General features: G+C 35.4%; 1 long non-coding RNA gene across 1 annotated transcript; it reads left to right on the top strand.

The window, feature by feature from the left end:
- Window positions 1-750: 750 nt before the first annotated feature.
- On the top strand, window positions 751-20,362 carry LOC141414901 (uncharacterized). Its single transcript, XR_012439866.1, has 3 exons — window positions 751-1,868; window positions 16,751-16,818; window positions 17,961-20,362. It is a non-coding gene; the product is annotated as an uncharacterized lncRNA (long non-coding RNA).
- Window positions 20,363-22,290: the final 1,928 nt, after the last annotated feature.

Genomic DNA, 22,290 nt, shown 5'->3' with positions numbered 1-22,290 from the left:
TTCAGATTCTCTATTTTTATTGTCTTGGAATTTCTTGAGTGTCTCCTGTACATTTTGGTTGACCCTATCCAGTATCATCTCTATAAAATTCTCATTGAGTACTTGTAGTATGTCTTCTTTTAAATTATTCTTGTGGGCTTCATTGGGTCCTTTGGCATAGTTTATCTTCATTTTGTTGGAGTCTGGATCTGAGTTTCTGTTCTCTTCATTCCCCTCTGGTTCCTGTACTAATTTTTTGCTGTGGGGAAACTGGTTTCCCTGTTTTTTCTGTCTTCCCGTCATTGTCCTTGGTGTTGTTACTGTCCCTGTACTGTGTGTAATTAAGTATTTTCTAGCTTGTAATAATAACAATGGTAATATTTAGAATGGAAGAGTGAGCTGAGATGGAAAGCAAGAAGTTAAAGAAAAGGGGAAAACAAATATACAGACAAGAGGGAGAAAGCAGAACAAGGTATCAGACAAGAGAGTTTCAAAGGTATAAACAGGGAGTGTTAGTGTACTACTCGACAGTAAGCTGAACAGACATTAGAGAGACAGAGAGAGGATTGAAAATCAAAGATAAAAATAAAAAATAAGTAAATGAAAGTAATAATCTATATATAAAAATGAATTAAAATAAAATGGAAAATAGAAAATTGAAAAAAAAAAAACCAAAAATCTTCCAAGTTTATATGCAATGCAGTTTCAGTCTTAATAATTTGGGTGTCCGTCTCAATCTCCAGTCCTGGAGTTCGTGCCTCAGATGTTGTTCTGTAGTTGTCTCATCAAAGAGGATGCATAAATAAATTTTTAAAAAAGACTTATATATTGCTCACATGGCCAAATATACTTCACTTAGCAATTTAGGATTTTAGGTTTCACTCACATGTTTCAGAGTAGCCAGTGTTTATTGTAAGAGGGGAAAAGAAAAACTAGAGAATTATGCATGATCTTTTCACTGTTGTATCCCATAAGAGACTTCTGAGTTTTGTTTATTTATTTACACGACTAAATGTAAAGAAACTAGGAATTGTAGTCTTCTGTATATACAAGAAGAAAATGTGACACAGAAATTTTTATTTATTAACATTGTCTGTGGCATACTTGGTTCCCTAGCTAGTAGATTTAGTGAGTTGCAATGGTTCTTTTTAGTGATGAGAATTAAAGGTCTTTGTTGTAAAAGTATATGAGGAACAACAGGGATGTAGTAGAGCAGTAGTCTTAAACCTGGCTGTTAATAACTGGTGATGTACCATTTCCTATCTGCCCGTAACTGACCATATTGCATAAGTGTACCCCATTAGGAAGCTACAAACAAAATATGGGAACTCAGAGTTGGTTGTTGTTGGGGCAGTTGGGTCATCTTAGTTTTGAACTTTTTTAAGTCATTAAGAATGACTTAATGTGGTTCCAGTTATTAGTGAGATTGAGTGGACATACTCTGTTTCCCTTACTCAGTAAAAGAACAAAACAATATAAAATGCTCACATGCACAGAATCCATGAAGCAGGTATTTATGAACTCTGAAAAGTACATAGTAGCAGGTTGATGCTGTAAGAAAAGCAGAATTAATAGTATCTTTGAGCTGGTGGTGAACTCACTATACATTTTTCCCCTTCACTCTCCCCAGAGTGAACTAAATTCTCTGGAATCATGGAATTGAGCACTGGGATGCAGTGCATGTAAGAGAGCCCCAAGAGAAGCCCTGTAGGTGTAATGTAGAATTGCCTTGTTAATTATTTTTTTGTTGTCCTATCCTCCATGCAGTCTCGTCATCATTGAGGCAGAGACACAAATGGAGCTAAAACTGTAGGAGCCAAAACTGAAGGAGGGATAATCCTCCCTTGGATCAGTGAAGATAGTGCTGCAAGTGGTTCAAACAAACACTTGTGAGTTTTTTGATCTCTCTGTCTTCCTGCTGGTAGCTGTAATGTAGGCAGAATTATAGAAGTACCTGTACAGTGGGGAAACAAATGCCATAGCTTTTTGATAGAAAAAGTTATAAGAGCCCTAGGACCAGAAAGTGTAAGGGAGAATCTGTGAAGGCAAGAATTGAGATAGTAATCCTATACAATTTTTTGTACCTTGTTTTCTGTGCTGTACATACATGGATTGTAGCTACATCAGGAGTACTAGCTAGTAATAGAAGGTAAGAAAATACACAATACAAGTTCTAGAGATTGCAAAGAAAAAATATAACTGTCAAGTTTTTTAACACATGTTTTTTTATGTACAGATTCTTAAAGAATTGACACGTATGTATAATTCTAGTTTTTGTAAGTATGGTTTGCAAGGTTATAAGAGTTACAAGGTTCTCAGACAAAAATATGTTTGTCTATATGATGCCAAATTTAAAAATACCATTGAAAGTGGTTTGAAAATGCTATCTGTTTATTAATTTAATAGAATATGGATATGATCTATATTCTGATAACTACAAAATGCTGATGAAAGACATAAAAAAATCTGTGCTTTATCAAGTTCTTGGATAGGAAGACTTGGTATATTAAAGATGATATATTGATAGAAAAATTTAATATCGTTTCAGTCAAAGTCCTTGAAAATGTTCAGTGGTATGAAAAAGATGATTCTGAAATTAATATAGAAAGACAAAGTATCCAGGATAGCTGCAACTATTTTGAGAAAAAATAAAGTCGTAGTAATTATTCTTTCTGGCTTTAAGACTTACTGGAAGGCCATAGTAATGAAGACATTGTGGTACTAGCATGTGTATTAATGGGTCAAATCGAGTCCAGATATAGTCCCACACATTTATGGATAAAAGGTAATTCAATGGAAAAAGAATTGTCATATGCCAGTGAATGAGGCTGTTCCTGAAACCACATACCTCACATAAAAATTAACTTGAAAATTAAACCTAAATATTAAAAAATGAAACTGTAAAACTTTTAGAGGAAACATAGGAGGAGACTTTTGTAACGTTTGCTAGGCAAAACTTTCTTGGACATGACACCAAAAGTGTGATTCATAAAAAAAATTGCTAAGTTAGTAAAACAGTATTACAGCTTCCAAAACATGTAACAAAAAGATATGATACAGATGAGAAAAAGATAATAGCAAACATTTTATTGACAAAGGGTTTAAATTAAGAGTATGTAAAGGTGTCTCAACCTTCAACAGTAACAGAACAAACTATGCTTTGTTAAAACAAAAATTTTAAACTGATAACTTCAACAAAGAAAATGTCAGAATGGCTCAAGGAAAGATGTTAAACATATATAAATATATATTTATATTTTAAATACATATTTTAAAATATATATTAAAAACATTGTCAGATAACACAGTAAACCTAGTTGAAGGACTAAAATAAAAATTATTTATGGTGGCACTTCCTAGCTTGCTTACTGGTGCCATGCAGGGAAATATGTTAGTAAAGGTCTTATAGTCAAATCTCTTGGTGAAAGAACAGAAAACCCTTCATTTTATGTCTCCAATCCCCAAACGTTTCCCCTCCACTAGCTAACTCCAAAAGTTAATTTGAAACTGGTTGTAACTGGTACTGAGATTCATGAACACAAATACACTTGAGTGGGAAATTCAAGCTGGTGGAAGAAGGAAGATGTGGGCGAACACATCTGTGGATCTGCAGCCAAATTCTGGGAAGAGGAGAGAGAATAGCAGGAGTGCCAGGACACAAAGGATTAATCAGAACCCTGTCCTTTGCCCAGCCAGGGAAAACTACTTTGGCCTGTTTGCTTTGTATCTCTCTGAGGACCAGAGAGATTGGTAGAAAGAAGCTACTGCTTAGGAATTTTCTACACCAAACCTGTACAGGCAGAGCAACTTTAGTGCTCCCACTCATTCAACTGGGTGTTTCTCTGATCAAGGAGGGGCAGCTCCTGGGCTCACTGCATTAGTAAGTCTGCAAATGGTAAAATGCTTATAGAAATTCAAGCCAGCAAGTAAGACATAATTACGCAGCTTGCAGACAACCCTTTCTGGTCTAATTTGTTTGGACTTTAGAGACAAAAATTGCAAAAGAAAAGCCTGAGGTAAGCCTAGGAGAAATCCATCATCTTCTCCTCTGTAAGGAAGAAGTATAGACTGGTGCAGGTTTTGTTTTCTTGGTTTTTTTTTCTTTCTCTATACATATTTTATTGTGTTCTTTATCACTGTTAGTTCCTTTTTTTACTGTGATTTTTATTAGCATATATTAACAGTGTAATGAGGTTTCATTGTGCTAATTCCATGAACGTGTATAGTGTTCTTTGAAAAAGTTCACCCTTCCATTATATTTGGTTAGTTCCCCTCCCTCCTATATCAAACAGTGTTTGTTAGTTTTCATTATTCTATCTATCTATCTCTCTATATATATTCTTTGCACCCCCATATCCTTTCCATCCACACCAGACAGTCCCTGCTTTACACTCATGTGTCATCATTATCTTCATGCTCATCTTGGTTGTAGATTCCATATATGAGCAAGAACATGCACTATTGGCCATTTGAGCTGGGCTTAACTCATTCAACAGGATAATCTCTATCCATTTTCCTGCAAATGACAATTTCATTCTTCTTTTACTGGAGGCCAGGCAGTCCCAGAGTGTCCTAGGGCTTTTTGCTTGTTGGACAGGCACTCTACTGCCATGCATCTGGTTCTCATGTCCTGCATGAGATTCTCCTATAAACCTTAACTGGGGGAAATGGAAGATGCTGAAAAGACAACAGACAGGAGACCAAATATGGATAAAGCTGGGGCCAGGTAGGCTGGGCACTCAGATGGAGACACACCAGCCCCCTCCACCTCTGGTGAGTTTATTATATACAGTCACAACATGAGGTGGAGAAGCATTTCTCCAGGGGGAGGATGTGACATTGTAATCCTTGGGAACAGAAGGAACCTGTGACAACTTCTCTCTGAATATAAACATCTTAGGAAAAAGCAGTTGTACTGCATCTTGTCCACTTCTACAGCTGAAGCTGTGGCAACTCAAGCATGAAATTTGTTGGGCATAGCTATGCTTGTTCCCTTCTGCAGTTTGGGGCTGTGCCAAACTCAAACATGCACTTATTTGATACACCTGTCAGCTCTCCACATATGGTTATTTTGGAGATAGGATCTCACTTTTTTCCCAGGTTGACCTGGACTTCAATCCTATTTTGCACTTCCCACCATATCTGGTATGATCAACACATGCCACCATACTCATCTTTTTTTCTATTAAGTTGCGGTCTTGTAAACTCTTTTGCCCAGCTGACCTCAAACCATGATTCTCCTAATCTCATCCTCCCAATTACCTAGGATTACAGGTGTGAACCACCAGTACCTGGCTGACTTCTTTATGGTTGAATAATACTCCATTGTGTATATATACCACACTTTTTTGTCTGTTGGTTTCTTGGTATGCACCTGAGCTTATTCCACAGTTTGCTTGCTGTGACTAGTGCTGCTATAAACATAGTTGTGCATGTATCTCTCTTGTATGTTGATGTACTTTCCTGTGGATATATGCCCAAGAGTGACATATAGCGTCAAAGGTAGGTCTGTTTTTAGTTTTTCTGATGAACCTCCATACTGATTTCCATTGTGGTTCACTAGTTTACATTACCATTAATAGTATATAAAGGTTACTTTTTTCCTGCTTCCTCACTATTATTTGTTGTTTTTTGTTTTCTTGGTGATTGCTATTCTGACTGAGGTAAGATGGGATTTCAGTATATTTTTGATTTTCATTTCCTTTCTGGTTAAGAATTTTTAACATTCCTTCATGTATTTATTATCTATTTTAACCTCTGAGAACTATTAAATAGATTTGATTTGAGCTCTTTGTTCTTGAAATTAATCCTTTATATGTTCATAGCTGGTAAAGATTTTCTTCCATTATGTGGCTTTTCTGTTGATTCTGGTATTAGAAACCAAGTCAGAAAATAATTACCTATGCCTATATCTTCCATTGTTTTTTCTGTCATGGTTTCAATGTTTATCTATGCGAGAATAATACAGAAATCTTAAATTGACTGAAACTACCATAAGAAAGGGACAAAGGTAGAATGAAGAAAATTAGAGGAGATAAACCAGTTGGGGTTATAATACATATATACATGGAAATATCACAAGGAAACTCCCTATGTAATTACCTTTATCTCAAACAAACTAAAATGTCATGTTTTTTTGTTTTACCTTTTCTCTTTTTTCTTCTATAAAATCAGAGAACAGGGAATATGGTGCAAAAAACTGTGCATACATGTATGAAAATACAAAAATGATACCCATTGAAACTACACCAGGAATCAAGGAAAAGAGGGAAGGAGGAGTATGGTAGAGGAGGTGAATTCATGTGTGATATATTTGATACATTGTAAGAACCTGTATAAATGCCACAGTGTAGCCCCACCCATCCCAATAATAAAGGAAGAAAAGCAGATCTTTGATTCATTTTTAAAATATTTTTTCAGGGTGAGAGATTGTCATGTAGTTTCAGGCTTCTATGTAGATAACTAGTTTTCTCACCAACATTTGTTGAAGAGGTGATATTTTTGCCAATGTATGTTTTTGGCTCCTTTGTCAAACATCAGATGGCTGTAGCTATGTGAGCTTATTTTGGATCTGTTCTGTTGGTTTTTATGTCTGTTTTTTTCCAGGATCATGCTGTTTTTGTTACTTTGGGTCTGTTGTATAATAAAATCCAATATTGTGAAACTTCCAACATTACTCTTTTTATTCCAGATTACATTTGCTATTCAGGGTCTTTCATGTTTCCATTTGAAGTTTAGGATTGATTTTTCTATTTCTGTGAAGAATGACATTGGGATTTGGATAAGAATTGCATTGAATCTGTAAATTGCTTTAAATGATATAGCCATTTTCTAGTATTAATTCTTCCAATCCATGAGCATGGCCATCTTTCCATCTTCTGTTTTGTATAATGTCTTTCTTCAAGGTTTTATAGTTTTCAATATAACAGTTCACCATCTCTAATTTGACTTCTTCCTTTCCTATTTAAATCCCTTTCATTTCATGCTGTTGCCTGATTACTCTAGCTAGTAATTCCATCACTATATTAAAGAAAAGTGTGGAGAATGAACACACCCCTCATCTTGTTCCTGACTTTAGAGGAAATTGTTTCAGTTTTTCCCCAGTTAATATGATGTTGGATATGTTTGTCCCATGTTGCCTTAAATTCATGTGAGGTACATCATTTGATTTCTAGTTGCTTTAGGATGTTTATCATGAAAGGATGTTGAATTTCCTTAAGGCCTTTTTCTGCATCTATTGAGATGATTGTGTGATTTTTTTGGGGGGAGCTTGATTCTATCTATGTTCTATATTACATTTATTGATTTGCTGTCTTGAACCATTCTTGCATTCCTGGAATGAAACCAACTTGATGATCTTTCTAATGTATTGTTGAATTGGGTTTGGAATATTTTGTAGGGAAATTCTGCATCTATGTTCACCAAGGAAATTGGTATATTTCTTTTCTTGTTTCCTTACTGGGTTTTAGTACCATGGCAATACTTGCTTCATAGAATAAGTTTGATAGTGTTGCTATCTTTTCTGTTTTATGGAATAGATCGATAGGTGTTCTTTTTTAAAGGTTTGAATCATCAGGTTATTTATTTGAGATCTGTCTTTTTATTTCTTTATTTTTTTTTATGTAGACACCCATAGCTATATTCTTTCCTCTTAGCACCGTCTTTGCTGTATCCCAGAGGTTCTGGTAAATTGTATTTTCATTTTCATTTTCTTCTAGGCTTTTTTTTCAACCCTTATATCTTCAATGACACACTGGTCATTCAACCATGTACTATTCAGTCTCCATGTGTTTGAATATTTTCTGTAGAATATTTTGCTGTTGATACCTAGTATTACTCTTTTGTGCCCTAGTAGAATATGGGGAGTTATTTCAGTTTTCTTATTTTGTTAACATTTGGTTTATATCCTAAAATATCTGTTTTAGAGAAAATTCTATGGGCTACTGAGATGAATGTGTACTGTGCAGCTGCTGGAAAAATATTCTGTACTTGTCTGTTAAGTACATTTGGTCTATATATGAGTTTATTGATTATTTTGTCTTGATGACCTCTATATTGGTGAGAGTGCCTATATATTGGTATTGACGTATATATTGCAATACCTATATTTTGGTATTGACTTCTCCATTATTATTGTGTTGGAGTCTATCTGTGCTTGTATGTCTGGTAGTGTTTATTTAATGAACTTGGATGTGACAACATGATGTATTATGTTAATGATTATCTCCTCTATATAGATAATTATCTCCTCTAGACTCAGTTTGAATTAAAGTCTGTTTTATCAGATATGAATATTGATACTTCTGTCTTTTTTTGAACATTTGCTTTGAAAATCTTTTTCTATCCTATCTCCCTAAGTCTATGTTTGACTTTGTCAGTGAGATGCATTTCTTGAAGGCAACATATGGGTGGTCTTGCATTTTCAGTGCAACCCATGATTGTATGTATTTTGATTGGAGAATTGAGACCATTAACATTCAATGTTAATATTGAAAATTATATATTATTTCCTCTTATTTTATTGTTTTTATGATATTTGCTTCTTTCCTAGTCCTCATTTTCTAGTCTGTGTGTCTAGTGGTGTTCTTTTCTGGTTGTGTGTATTTTCCTCTTTTGTGTATATGACTTCTGTAATTGTCTTCTGTAATGCTGGTTTAGTGGCCATGAGTACTTATTAATTTAGTTTTGGCTTACTGGGGTTTGAGAAATAAAGACTTTACATACACTAAAAAAATTCATGACCACTAAGGCAGTATTGCAGAAGATACTTAAAAGGAACCCTACACACAAATGAAGAAGAAACATAGTCACAATCTTGAGAGCTCTGGAGTGAGTAAATTTCATGAGAGGCATGTATGAACAAATGAGAATTAGGACAGTATAAAACATGTTTAACTCAGAAAACCAACAAACTGGTAACACGAGTAAGAGAGAAAGAAATAACAAATATTAATTAAGTTAACCAGAAAAAAAAAACACCAGAAAAAAAAGCACTTTGTAAATGGTACAGTATACCCACACCCAGCACAACATTTAAAAAATTGAGAGAAAAACCAAAAAACAATAAAAATCATAGGAATCAGCAAATACCACTCAATAATAACCCTAAGTGTAAATGATTGTAACCCTAATTAAAGACAAAGACTAGGTGAGTGGATTAAAAATCATCTTTTTTTTTCTTTTCTTTTCTGAAAAACACATAACTTGCTAGCAAGGATACACACAGAGTGAAATTTAAAGAAACCAAATTAATCAAAGAGATAAAGAAGGAAACTACATATTAATAAAGGGAACAATCTGTCACGAGAGTATAAGAAATATAAATGTATATGCACTGAAATTTGGTTGATCAATTTCATAAAACAAACACTACTAGATATAAAGGGACAGACAGTTCCTGGTTTGGTAACAGTGGGTGACTTTAATTGCCCCACTCTCATTAGCAGATTTTCCAGACAAAAATCAAGAAACTTTGCTGGTAAACTACCTTATATTTTAAATGAACTTAATAGATGGAATATTCTGCTGCACAGTACACATTCTTCTCAGCATGTCATGATTCTCATATTTTTCTCCAAAATAGATTACATTTTCAGTCATGAAGTAAGTCTTCAAAGATGAAACACAACAGTGAAATAATTTTATGTATTCATAATGGAATAAAATTAGAAATGAGTAGAATATAAACTGTATAAATACAATGAGATTTGAACAATACACTTTTGAATGTTTAGCAGGTTATTGAAAAAATCTGGGAGGAAGTTTAAAAAAATTCCTCAAATCTAGTGAAACTGAAAACACAAGTTACAAGGTCCTTTGGGACATATGACAGACAGTTCCAAAAGGGATGTTTTAGCTAATGAAATCAAAGGATCTCAAATAAATGATCTAATGATGCTCATTAAAGTCTTATGAAAGTAAGAACAAACCAAACCCCAAATTACTAGACAGAAAGAAATAGCAAAGGACTGGGTAGAAATTAATGAAATGAGACCAAAAGAATAATACAAAGAATCAACAGAACAAAGAGTTAGTTCTTTGAGAAGATATACAAGATTGACAAGCTATACCTAAACCTAAGGAAAGAAAGAGAAGGCAAGATTAATGAGATTACAGATGGAAAAGTGGATATTGCAACAGTAATACTGAAATCCAAAGCATTATTTGGGAACATTTTGAAATTTTACATTCCAATAAACTGAAAATCAAGAAGAAATGGATAATTTTTAGACATGTCTGACCTACCAGTATTGAACCAAAAAGATATAAATAAATACATTGCAATAAGATCAAACCATTAATAGTTTCCCCAAAAGAAAAGCCAGGCAATGAATGGATTCACTGCTGAATTCTATCATCTCCTAAAAGAACTAACACCAATACTTTTCAAACTATTCTATAAAACAGAAAGGGATGAAACACTTGCAAACTCATCCTGTGGACACAGTTATTAATTACCCTGTTACTAAAACTGTATAAGAACACAATAAACATCTATAAACCATTTTCCTCAATGATCATAAATGCAGAAATCCTCCATGAAATACTTGCAAGCCAAATTCAACAACACTAAAAGAACACATTAATAAGAACATATACCACAAAACAAGTTGGTGTTACTTCAGAGATGCAAGTGTAGCTCAACATGTGCAAACCAATAAACAAAATACAGCATATAAATAGCAACAAGGGTAAAAATCACAAAATTATCTCAACAGATGTAGAAAAAGCCTTTGACAAAATTCAATATCCCTTCATGATAAAAGCCCCACCAAAATTAGGAATGGAAGGATCAAATGTCAATATAATAACAACTATATGCCACACTCTATGGCTTACATTACATGGAATGGTGAAAAACTTAAAAATTTTTCCATGGGCATTCATTTACAACACTGTCATTCTATACAGTGTTTGAAATCTTACATCAATAAAGCAGGAGAATGAAATAAAAGGGATACAAAATGACAGGAAGAAGTCAATTTATCCCTACTTTCAGACTGTATAATCCTATACTTAAAATGCAGTAAGGACTCCACCATTTCTTAGATATGATAAATGCTTTCAACAGTGTAGCAGCATACAAAGCCAGTGGCTTTTCTATATACCAGTAACAAACAAGCTGAGAAGAGAATCAGAGCAATGGTATTCACCATAATTTTCAGTAAAAACAAGAAACCTTAGGAATAAACCTAACCAAGAAAGTGAAAGAACTGTATACTAAAGACTGTAAAACATTGAAAAAACATTTTGAGTAAGACACTGAAAATTATTATTGTGAAAATGGCTATATTACTGATAGAGACTTACAGATTCAATACAATCCCTATGAAAATCCCAATGGCATTCTTCATAGAAATAGAAAAAGCAATCCTAAAATTCATATGGAAGGACAAAACACATTTAACAACAAAAGAAATCCTGAGAACAAGAGCAGTGCTAGAGATATCACAGTACCTGGTTTCACATTATACTACAGAGCCATAGTAACAAAATCAGCACAGTATTGGCACACAATCAGACATGTAGACCAAAGGGATAAAATAGAAGATCCAGAAATAAACCCATGTAGCTATAGGTATCTGATTATTAATAGAAACCTGCCTTTCAACATGCTCATCAACAAATGGTGCTGGGAAAAAATGAATTTTCACATACAGAAGACTGTAAGTAGATCCCACTATATATGTATTTTTGATAAATATGGCTATCTATCTATCTATCTATATATAGCTATATAGATAGGTAGATAGATATAGATATAGATAATCACAAGGTTAACACCAAAAGAACAAAGAATCCAATCTATATTTGAGCTAATGAATAATTTACAGAAGTACAAATGACCAATAAAGTCATGAAAAATGTTAAGTATCATTAGCCATCAGGGAAATGCAAATCAAAATCACACTGAGATTCCATCTCATCCCAATCAGAATTGCCATTATTAAGAAAATAAGCAGCCAAAAATGCTGGTGAAATGGCAGGGGAGGGAGAGAGGGACCCCATATATAGTTTTATATAGTGGGAATGTAAGTGAATGTAACCACAATAAAAATCAGTATGGAGGTTCCTCAAAAAACTAAAACTAGAACTCCCTTCTGATCCTGCTAATACCACACTGATGGATATGTATCTGAAGGGATCAAGATAATCATACAATAGAAATACCTGTATGTCCCTGGTTATTGCAGCAGTATTCACAATATCAATGATAAGGAGTCAGATGAGGGACACAACAAATCATGACAGAATAAAGAAAATGTGATATACATACACAATGGAGGGTTGTTTAGCAATAAAGAATGAAATTATGTCAGTTGTGGGAACACGGATGAAACTGGAGAGCATCATCTTCAGCAAAATAAGCTTCAAAACGTCACAGGTTTTCTCATGTGGAATCTAGATATAACATAAAAGATATGAAAGTATAAGATGGATTCTATGGGTCACTGGTCATACAGCAGAAGGGATAGAGGACAAAAGATTTATGAGTATAAATATCAAAACATACACAAATATGGAAGTGTTGTAATGAGACCCATGATTTTGTACAATTAATTACATATTAATAAATTACTTATAGGATCAAATCATGGCAAAGACACATAGTGCAACTGGACTATAATTGTGAAATTACCAAATATTACTGCCTCTCTGGAATATTGTTTGACAATTTATTATAAAATTAAACATACATGTGCATACTTATGTCTTTCTACTTTGTGTATATATTTATGAGACAAGAATGAAAACTATTCACACACAAACCTTTGCATGAATCTTTAAAATATCCCTATTCATACTTGCCATACTATAACCCAAATATTCCTTACAGTTGAATGGGTACCCTAAACGGTACCTCCACACAATGGAACACTATTAATCAATTTGAAAGGAATGGAGTCTGAATATATGTATCTACTTGTATGAATCTCAAAGGCAATATTCTGAGGTCAAGAAGTGGATTTCCCTTTGAAAATAGTGCAGGGAATACACTGGAACTAATAGACATGAGCAGTGACTTCCTAAATAGAACTCAAATGGCTCAGCAATTAAGAGAAATGATTGATAAATGTGACTACATGAAATTAAAAAGCTTCTGCACAACAAAAGAAGTGGTCACTGTATTGAAGAGGCAGCCCACAGAATGGGAGAAAATCTTTGTGGCTACACATCTGACTAGAGGATAATAGCCAGAATATACAGGGAGCTCAAAAACTAAACTCCCCCCAAAATCAATGATCCAATAAAGAAATGGGCAAATAAACTGAACAGAGCTTTTTCATAGGAAGAAGTCCAAATGGCCAAAATACACATGAAGAAATTTTCAGCATCCCTGGCCATAAAGGAAATGCAAATATAGCTTAGGACTGTAGGGACACTTAATATAATTGAAATTTAATATCCTGTAATCAAGTCCTTTTTTTCTGTGTAATGTAATTTTTTATGTCATGGAGTTTGTTAAAGCATGAGTTTTAGAAATAATGAAAGTGATAATTTTGCTATTGGTTCTACTTATGAGAACATTTATTATTTTAATAAAAAGAGCCACATTAATAGCAACATAAAAAACATACAATCATTGAAACAAAACGTTGGTTCTTTGAAAAAATAAACAAGATGAGTAGACCCCTGGCAAACCTGACTAAAATGAGGAGAGAAAAAACCCAAATCAGTAAAATCAGGAGTACAAAAGGGGAGATAGCAACAAATACCATGAAAGACCAGGAAATCATCAGAGATTACTTTGAGAACCTATATTCAAATAAATTTGAAAATCTTGAAGAAATGGACAGATTTCTAGATGCTTAATGACCATGAAAAATTGAACCAAGAGGCCATTAATCACCTGAATAGATCTATAACACAAAATGAAATTGAAGCAGCAATAAAGAGTCTCCCAAAAAGAAAAGTCCAGGACCTGACAGATTCTCTGCTGAATTCTATCAGACCTTAAAGAAGAACTAATACTAACCCTCCTTAAAATGTTCTATGCAACAGAAAGGGAAGGAAAACTGTGCAACTTACTCTGTGAAGCCAGTATAACATTCATCCCAAAACCAAAGACACCTCCAAAAAGGAAAACTATAGGCCAATCTCCTTAATGAACATCGATGCAAAATTCCACAATAAAATAATGGCAAATCACATGCAACAACACATCAGAAAGATCATTCACCACAACCAAGTTGGCTTGGTTGTAGGGGTGGTTCAACATACATAAATCAATAAATGTAATACAGCACATTAGTAGAAGAAAAGACAAAGACCACTTGATCATCTCAATAGATGTAGAAAAAGCCTTCGACAAGATCCAACACCACTTCATGATAAAAGTTCTAAGAAAATTAGAAAGAGAAGGAAAGTACCTCAACATTATAAAAACTATATATGACAAATATACAGCCAACATTATACTATGTAGCTTTGTGAAGACATACATTATTAACGATTAATTCAATGCAGTCATTTGTTTTCCTTTTGCTTCCTTGTTCACTCAAAAGACATACAAAGTGCTTAATATTTTTCTGGTTTGCTTGTTTTTATGTGTTTGTGCATACACTATGGGATAATTTACAAGTTTTCATTTCAATTGTACATGAGTCATTTCTCTCATGAGCTTTCTGAGGGCATCTGTGGACATAAGTGACATGTCACATATTTCTCTGGGTATTTGTTAAGAAAATGTTTACCCAAAAACAGGTCTAACTAATAAGCTTATTTAAGAATAGGTATGTTCTCAAACAGTATTGCATATGTATTTATTATTCTCTTTAAAAGCTTGTTATTCAAAGGAATATTGTGATAAAGTCTTTACTATAGAAAAGTAATGGGTGTTTCTTATGTTAGATTTACTTTAAGTAGGAAATATCTATTTTATAAAGTTCGGTGTTTAGCTGTAGTATATTAAAAGTACACAGTTGTTTCTAGTTTATTGTATTAATTCAAAAAGAACAAAATTTTGCTCATGCTTGTGAGAGGATATATTCTTATAGAGTACAGGTATAAGAACATCTGTCAGCAAAGTAGATACTAAAGTTAAGTATATTTATTGTTATCTTTTGGCATAACAGATTGCTAAAATGGAATATTATGTTCATAACAAACATCTAATTATTACAAAACAAAATATTTCTACTTTACATGCAGTGTTAAACTTGGCATTCCTGCTTGAACTACTTGAAAGTTCTGTAGCTATGTACCAACAAATGCTGGGTGGAAAAGTCTTTTTATCACTGCATACTTACTTGAAAAGGTAATTAATTTGTATTGATGGTGTTACTGTGTAGCTTTCATAGGAGAACAACTGGCAATCAATAGTTGTATTTTTTGTAACTTACCTTTCCATTGATTGTGTGGTGGTCATATTTTTCAGTAATTGAAGAACATTTTTGTCTTATGACTTAAACACAAGTGTAGACATGGAATTATAATAGGTGTTACAGATGTAAATAATGAAGAAATTGATAATGAAAGTAGACACTAAAGGAAAATGCTCATGTACTTTCATCAAGTTACCATATCACTTCTCTTATTTTTTTGCTAGTTATTCCTTTGCTGTATTTACATTCAGCTTGTTTCCTAGCTATCTTCTCATTTTGTTTTGCTTAAATGGATTTAGTTTTTTGCATGATTTTTCACTGACAAAATCAAAATCTTTGTTGTAACAGAAATATTCTTTTGTGCTCTTACATTTTAATATAGAAGACTTTTCTTATCAATATGTGGTATCAACAGCATAAATTAAATGGGCTTAGTTCCTTTTGGTTTTGTGTCATTAAAATCCCTGTTTTTTTGTTTGGTTTTTGTTGGTACTGGGATTTGAACTCAGTTTCTTGTGGTTGCTAGGCAGGCACTCTACCACTTGAGCCATGCTCCCAGCCTGTTTATACCCTTTTTAAAATGATTTCCTTTATATTAGTTACAATTGAACATTGTTACAATGAATGCTAATTTCTTATGGTTTCAACAAGAGATTGGTGGTTTCATATGAATTCTTTTACCTATTCAATTGAGATTTTTCGAGTAAATGATTAATTTTAGAAATATTTCTTTTCCTCATTAACACATTCTTATCAGGTCACTCTTCAATAATCTGAATATGAAATTATTTGAGAAATGATAGAGGTAAGATATCAATTAAGAAGAATAAAAAAATTTTAACCGCAGGAAAGAAAATTGAGAAGACTTTTGGAGATACTATTCATTTCACATCCAGTTGTGTTACATTTGAAATAATTATAACTGTTCTTTCTTTTGAAACAAGTGCTAGTCTTTCACTAAGGATTGGTGTTTGAAGAATGGTAGATGGATCATGGGTAGCATTTCTTTATTAAGGCTTTTTGTTTCTGTAGCATCACTTAGAATTTCATTACTGTTCTTTTGTTTTATTTTTTACATGATGACATACAATTTTCCTTGTATCTAGAGTATTAGAAATTTTTTTTCTATTTTATTTTATTTTTATTATTGTTTTGCTGGGGGTACATTATGATAAGTATCATAAATTCTCACAATATGAATTCACCTCCCCATCATTCTCCTTTCTCCCCCTCCCCCATTCTTTGGATAGTATCTAAAAGTCTCATTTATCCATTTACAAACATTTAGAAGATACATGATAAGCTATATTTTATATGAATTAGGCATCATGAAAGGCCTTTGTAGATTGCTGTGTATGGCAGGATCACTGGGCCAACAAAATTACAATATTTTCAATTTAACAATGGGCTTATTGGATGTAATCCTATTTTGTATTTGTATTCAGATGACCTAGGACCTTGTTGAGAAGATGACTTACCACTGCACTGAAGTCTAATCTTTGCTGTGAATCAGGTGACCCTATGAGAGTGGGATGGTTTTTCTATCTTTAAGACACTACAATAGTATCTTAATTTATATCACTTTTTGGTATATCTTGATATCTGGCCATAGTCATCTACCTTTATTGTTACTCTTTAAGATTGCTTTCACTATTCCTCACCTTTTGCATTTCTGTATATATCAGTTTGTCACTTTTTACAACAAAATGTTAGCATTTTCATTTGATTGTATTGACATCTTTATTATATTAAATTTTTAAATTCATATACTTGGTATATCTATTTAGGATTACTTTTGTAATTTTCTGCATAGAAAATTAGCTGTTTATTCTCAAACTGTCATTATTTGATCTTATATTTTCTATTTTCATGTAGATAGAAATATAATCAATGTTTATATTGAACTTTTAAATATTAATCTTGCTATTTGTCTATTCTAGTAGTTTATAGATTTTTAAACAAATTTTCTTTTAGTTAGTAATATCTTCTGAGACTGACAGTTGTAGTTAATATTTCCTTGCTTTATTGTTTTGTTTTGGTGGTTCTGGAGTTTGAACTTCGGGGCTATACTTTGAGCCACTCTGCCAACCCTTTTCTGGGTGCTTTTTTGAAATAAGGAGTCACAAACTATTTGCCCTGGCTACTTTGTAAATTTTTTTAAATCAAATTAAAGAACTACTTTGGGTTTGCTAAGAGTTTTCTTTGTCATAAACTTATGCTGAATTTTTCATCCTTTTTGACAGTATGATGTTTTTATTTGTTTCCTAATTTACAGGATTACATTAATTAATATCTGAATGTTAAACTCCCATTCACTCTTCAATCTACTCCTATTCCCTTCTTGCTTTCATTTTTTTTTACTTCCCTCACTATGGCTCATGTCGTTGTCACCAGTGCATTTTTTAATTTTAACCTTGATTATTTCTTCATCTCCTATTTGGCCATTTAACAACATTTCACTTGAACATTCTCTCCTTGAAATGATGCACTGAGTTTATGTTGGTGTTCTTTCTTTGTTCTCTTTCTACTTCCTTATTCTCTCTGTTAGTAGTTCTTCCTCCCCTTCTAACTTTTAAAGACTCTCTTTCTGATGCTCAAAGACAAAGATGAATGCAAAATGAAGGCCAAGAGGCCAAACTTTTCTCTTCCTTTTAGGTAATCATGTACCCAATTAAGGAGTTGATGCTTTTCATCAAAAGCAGTTTAAGCACCTGTCACAGGATGACCCTGAAGACCCTCGGGTTCTGCAAGGCTTCCCAGTCCCTGCCAAGGACAGAGATATGGAACACCTTCCCAATTGAGAAAAATGTAATGGTTCCCTGCCTAACCCTCTTGTGACTATGTGGGCATAGTGTCCAATACCCCCCCATGGGCTGCCAAGAGCATCAAAACAAAAGTTTTAAGAAAATGTCACAGCCAAGAGGAGCTCAAGTAGGGCCATGATGACCAAATGTAATGTGCTAGGGAAAGCCATTCAGAACAACTAAGTAAATCTGAATGAAGTATAAACTTATCTTTAAGTTCACTCATTAAGAAAAATGCAGCACATCAATTTAAGATATTAATAAAAAGAAAGTAGACATAGGATCTGTGGGAGGTCTGCACTATCTTCCTGATAATTTCTATGAATCCAACTGTTCTAAAACTGAAAGTTTATTTAAACACAAGTTTTGTACATGAGGATTTTTAAATTAAATTGATAATGGCAGAGTTGTTCTGGAATTAGTATGTTTGGGTGGCACATTCCTAACTTCTAAATTTTATTTCATTCATTGAACAGAAATTTCCAAAGTCCTTCTGTAATAAAACAGTATATTAGGTGCTGGAAAATACAAGTCTGCCACTTTATTCTGAAGGTGCAATGCTTAGTATGAGGAATGGAGACATGCGTCTGGCAGCAGCTCTGGGGTCACCGACTGAACTGAACTACACATCTCTCCTCTATGACAATAAGCACACGTTTCAGTTCTTTTTCAAGTCATTGAAGTGTCAACCAAAACCTTCCATTCCTTCCAACCACTTGATTGGGTTTATCACTGTATCAATGCATTGCTTTACCAAAGAGTGTGAGGGTTTGGGGGGCATGACTCGAGTGTAGAGCACCTTTCTAGAAAACAGATGCAGTCAGAATTGCTTCATAATCCATGGAAAAGATGGAAGAAATTAGGATGTGGGAGGGGAAAGGTAAGGCTCATCAAATGACATACCTAGAAAGTCAAGAAATTCCATGGGTGAGCCAGAGTTCACCATTAAATTCCATGTTTTTTCTATAAACTGAGGTGTCATCCATATGCCTACTGGCATGTCTTGTTAGAAACCTAATGTCACTTGAAAATGTTCATTAAAAGCATGATCAGAGCAGGAATTAAATCTGGATTTTCTCTGTACTAGCTGTCAAAGCAGACCTTCTCATAGATTAATGTAACCTTTTTAAAATGCAGATTTTAATTCTGTACAGAAAGGATGGGTTGGGGTGCTCAGATTCTGTATTCCTGACAAGCTCCCAGGTGACATGAATGATGCCCTCCGTAACACATGCTAGGTGACAAAGATTTCTAGCGGGGACCTAGGCATACATATAATACAAAGTGTAAACTTGTACATATCTTAGTAGTTCCATGAATTATCACAAAATCCTGGATCCTTCCTAACCCTAGAATTGCCTTGTCCATTTTATAAATCTTTACTGTTCTTTAAAATGCATTTGTTGTTGCCTTGTTTCTTGAATTTAATGTTGAGTTGCTCATTGCAAGTGCTATTTCTTAGCCTAGAAGAGCATTATCCTCCTTCTGTGAGACTAACATTTAGTCAATTTGTGGAGGTCCATCTAATTAAGCCATCTCCATTGTTCCCTAGGACCTACTCTGCCTGCTCCTTCCCTTGTCCCCAAGGCAAAGTTTTAACCTATAGCAAGGACAGTATTCCTCCCTTTGTCCTGCAGCAGGCAGTCCATTTATTCCCTTCATTTATTAACCTACCTTTCTGGGTCTCCTGTCACAGTCTTGGCCGAGAAAACATTTTGGTATTCCTGAGGTGGCCCAGGAAACCAGGAGACAGGGTCAGGTGTTCTGGGGACCTCACATGGGGCCATGTAGCCAAGATACACAAGTGGCACCTAAAATGCAAAGTGGCAGTGCCTAGAGAGGAAGGCCACAGTGGCATGCATCCATTAGGGGGTGGCCAAAAATGGGACATCTGGGGCTCAATGGGGCGGGATCAGTGTTGTGGACCTTGTGACCTTGTTTGTTGAACAGCCATAGTGCCAGTGTCCCAGGGAGCTTGGAGTACAAGGACTGAGGTGAGAAGGGTACAGGGATCCCTGGAGCTGGCTCCCTGAGCAGGACAGTGGGGTGGTCCAGTGCTCTGAGCACCTCTGCAGGCCAAGAGGAAGGGAAGGATGGAGGGAGGAGACCCAGGCAGCTGTCTGCAGTGGGGATTCCCTTCCTGATGTAGCATAGTCTCCTACCAGCGTCGTTCCTGTGAAGGTGACCACAGAGCCACTGGTGGGGGAAACCACCAGTGGGTGCTTCCATGGAGCACCATGGTGACAAGGCTGCTAGCTCAGGGGGCGATGGTGGCCATGCCAAGGGCAAGGAGCACAAGACCATGGTGGGGACCAGGGATGACCCCAGCATCTTCATCCTGCCAAATGTCAGGGTAATGTCTCTGCTCCCACGTCTAGGTCCCCCCACTCACAACTTGGTCCCCGCCCCAGCTACTATGTCCTCATGCCATGATGTGGTCCTGGCACCCACAATGCTCTTCACTCTGAATGTTCCTAAAGTGGTTTCTGGGATGGAGGTATCAGGTGGCATGTGCCCTCCTCTTGCCACCTCAAAATAGGACCTAGAGAGGCAGAGTTCTTGCTTTTATGGACTCTGACTCCTCCAGGGCCACAGTTGAGAACATGTGCACTGGACACATCCTGGCCACCAGCCCATCCTGGGTTCTGATCTTGTGCAGAGTGCCCTCTGTTGCCCTGGATAATTTCTTCACCTCTGCCTCTGGTGGCTTGGTGCATGTCTTTGCTGACAATGCCTTACCTGTACATCATCTTTAATCTTCCAAAAGGGCCACACATGGATCCTCATTTTGCATGAAAGCAAAATGAAGGGCAAGATGCCAAATTTCTCTCCTGTTTTAGGTAATTCATGTGCCCAAGTAAGTCAATGCTTTTCAGCAAAAGCAGTTCAAGCACCTGTTACAGTATGACTCTGAAGACCCTTGGTTTCCACAAGGTTTTCTACTATCTGACAAGGAGGGAGATATTGAACCACTGCCTGATTGAGAAAACTATTACTACATGGGCATGGTGTCCAATACACCCTGGGCTCCTGGTGCCAGAGGTACCAAGCAGAGCATGGAAAGAACACAAGGCAATACTCACCACCATGAAATTAAGTCTGCAGGAAGAAACAGGTATGCTCCTCTCTGCTGCCTACAAGTGGTTGAGGAAGCAGCTTGGGATTCAGAATGTGGATACTGTAGTCTCAAATATGGGTGCAGAAATAATTGAAAGGTGGAAGAAAGCCTGAGTCATAGACCCTCGACCTTCAGCAGCTACTCCTTTGTTCTGGAAATTTCCGAGCACCACAGAGCCTCCCAAACCCACCTACACACATCTCAGTATCAGAGTATTCAGACACTTGTAACTCCTGAGTGGAGAGTTGACATGGTTTCCTCTTAGACATTAGATTGTTACGCTATGCAAGTTCACTGGATGTTGTGGTTGGATATGAGGTACAACTCTATCAAAGATTATGTGCTGAACGCTTGGTCCCCAGCTGGTGGCACTATTCAGAGATGATAGGATCGTAAGGACAACTGAGAAAATGAGGTGGCTCAGGGCATCACTCCCTCTCTGCCTACCCCTCTCACCCCAATCTCAGCTTCTCTATCACCAGACCCTGTTGTACCCTACACTCATACCCTTGATCATCTATTACTGGAATTCAACCACAAGTCAACAGCATTAAGTTAATTCACTCCCATGATCTATTGAGCAATGATGGGCCCTGTTTGGTTCAATATGTGGGACCAATGAAATAGCATATTTATAAGTCTTCCCAAAATAGATTCTCATAGCATGTACTCAAGGTTATATAGATAACCATTTTAATCATGCTATAAGCTTGGGAAGTGCTCTTGAGGGGCTAGGATGTAATTCATAAGTAACAAACATATTAACAGATGTTCAGTGACATTAAAAAACAAAAATATGTGGTGTGTGGTTGCATATGGAATGTGGAGACAGTAGGATCATGAGTTTGAGGTCAGCCTGGACTACAGAGGGAGATCCTGTGTCAAAAATCTAAAAAACAGCTGGGTGCTGGTGGTTCACACCTTGCTATCCTAGCTACTTGATAGTCTGAGATCAGGAAGCTCATGATTTGAGGCTATCCTAAACAAATACTTACAGAAACTCCAACTCCAAATAAGCAGACAAAATGAGCTGCAAGTGTGGCCCAAGCATTTGAGCTCTCCT

Source organism: Castor canadensis, chromosome 12, assembly GCF_047511655.1.
Source record: "Castor canadensis chromosome 12, mCasCan1.hap1v2, whole genome shotgun sequence".
Classification (NCBI taxonomy): domain Eukaryota; kingdom Metazoa; phylum Chordata; class Mammalia; order Rodentia; family Castoridae; genus Castor; species Castor canadensis.
Note: the sequence above shows the minus strand (reverse complement) of the source record. Positions and strands in the feature narration are given on the sequence as shown.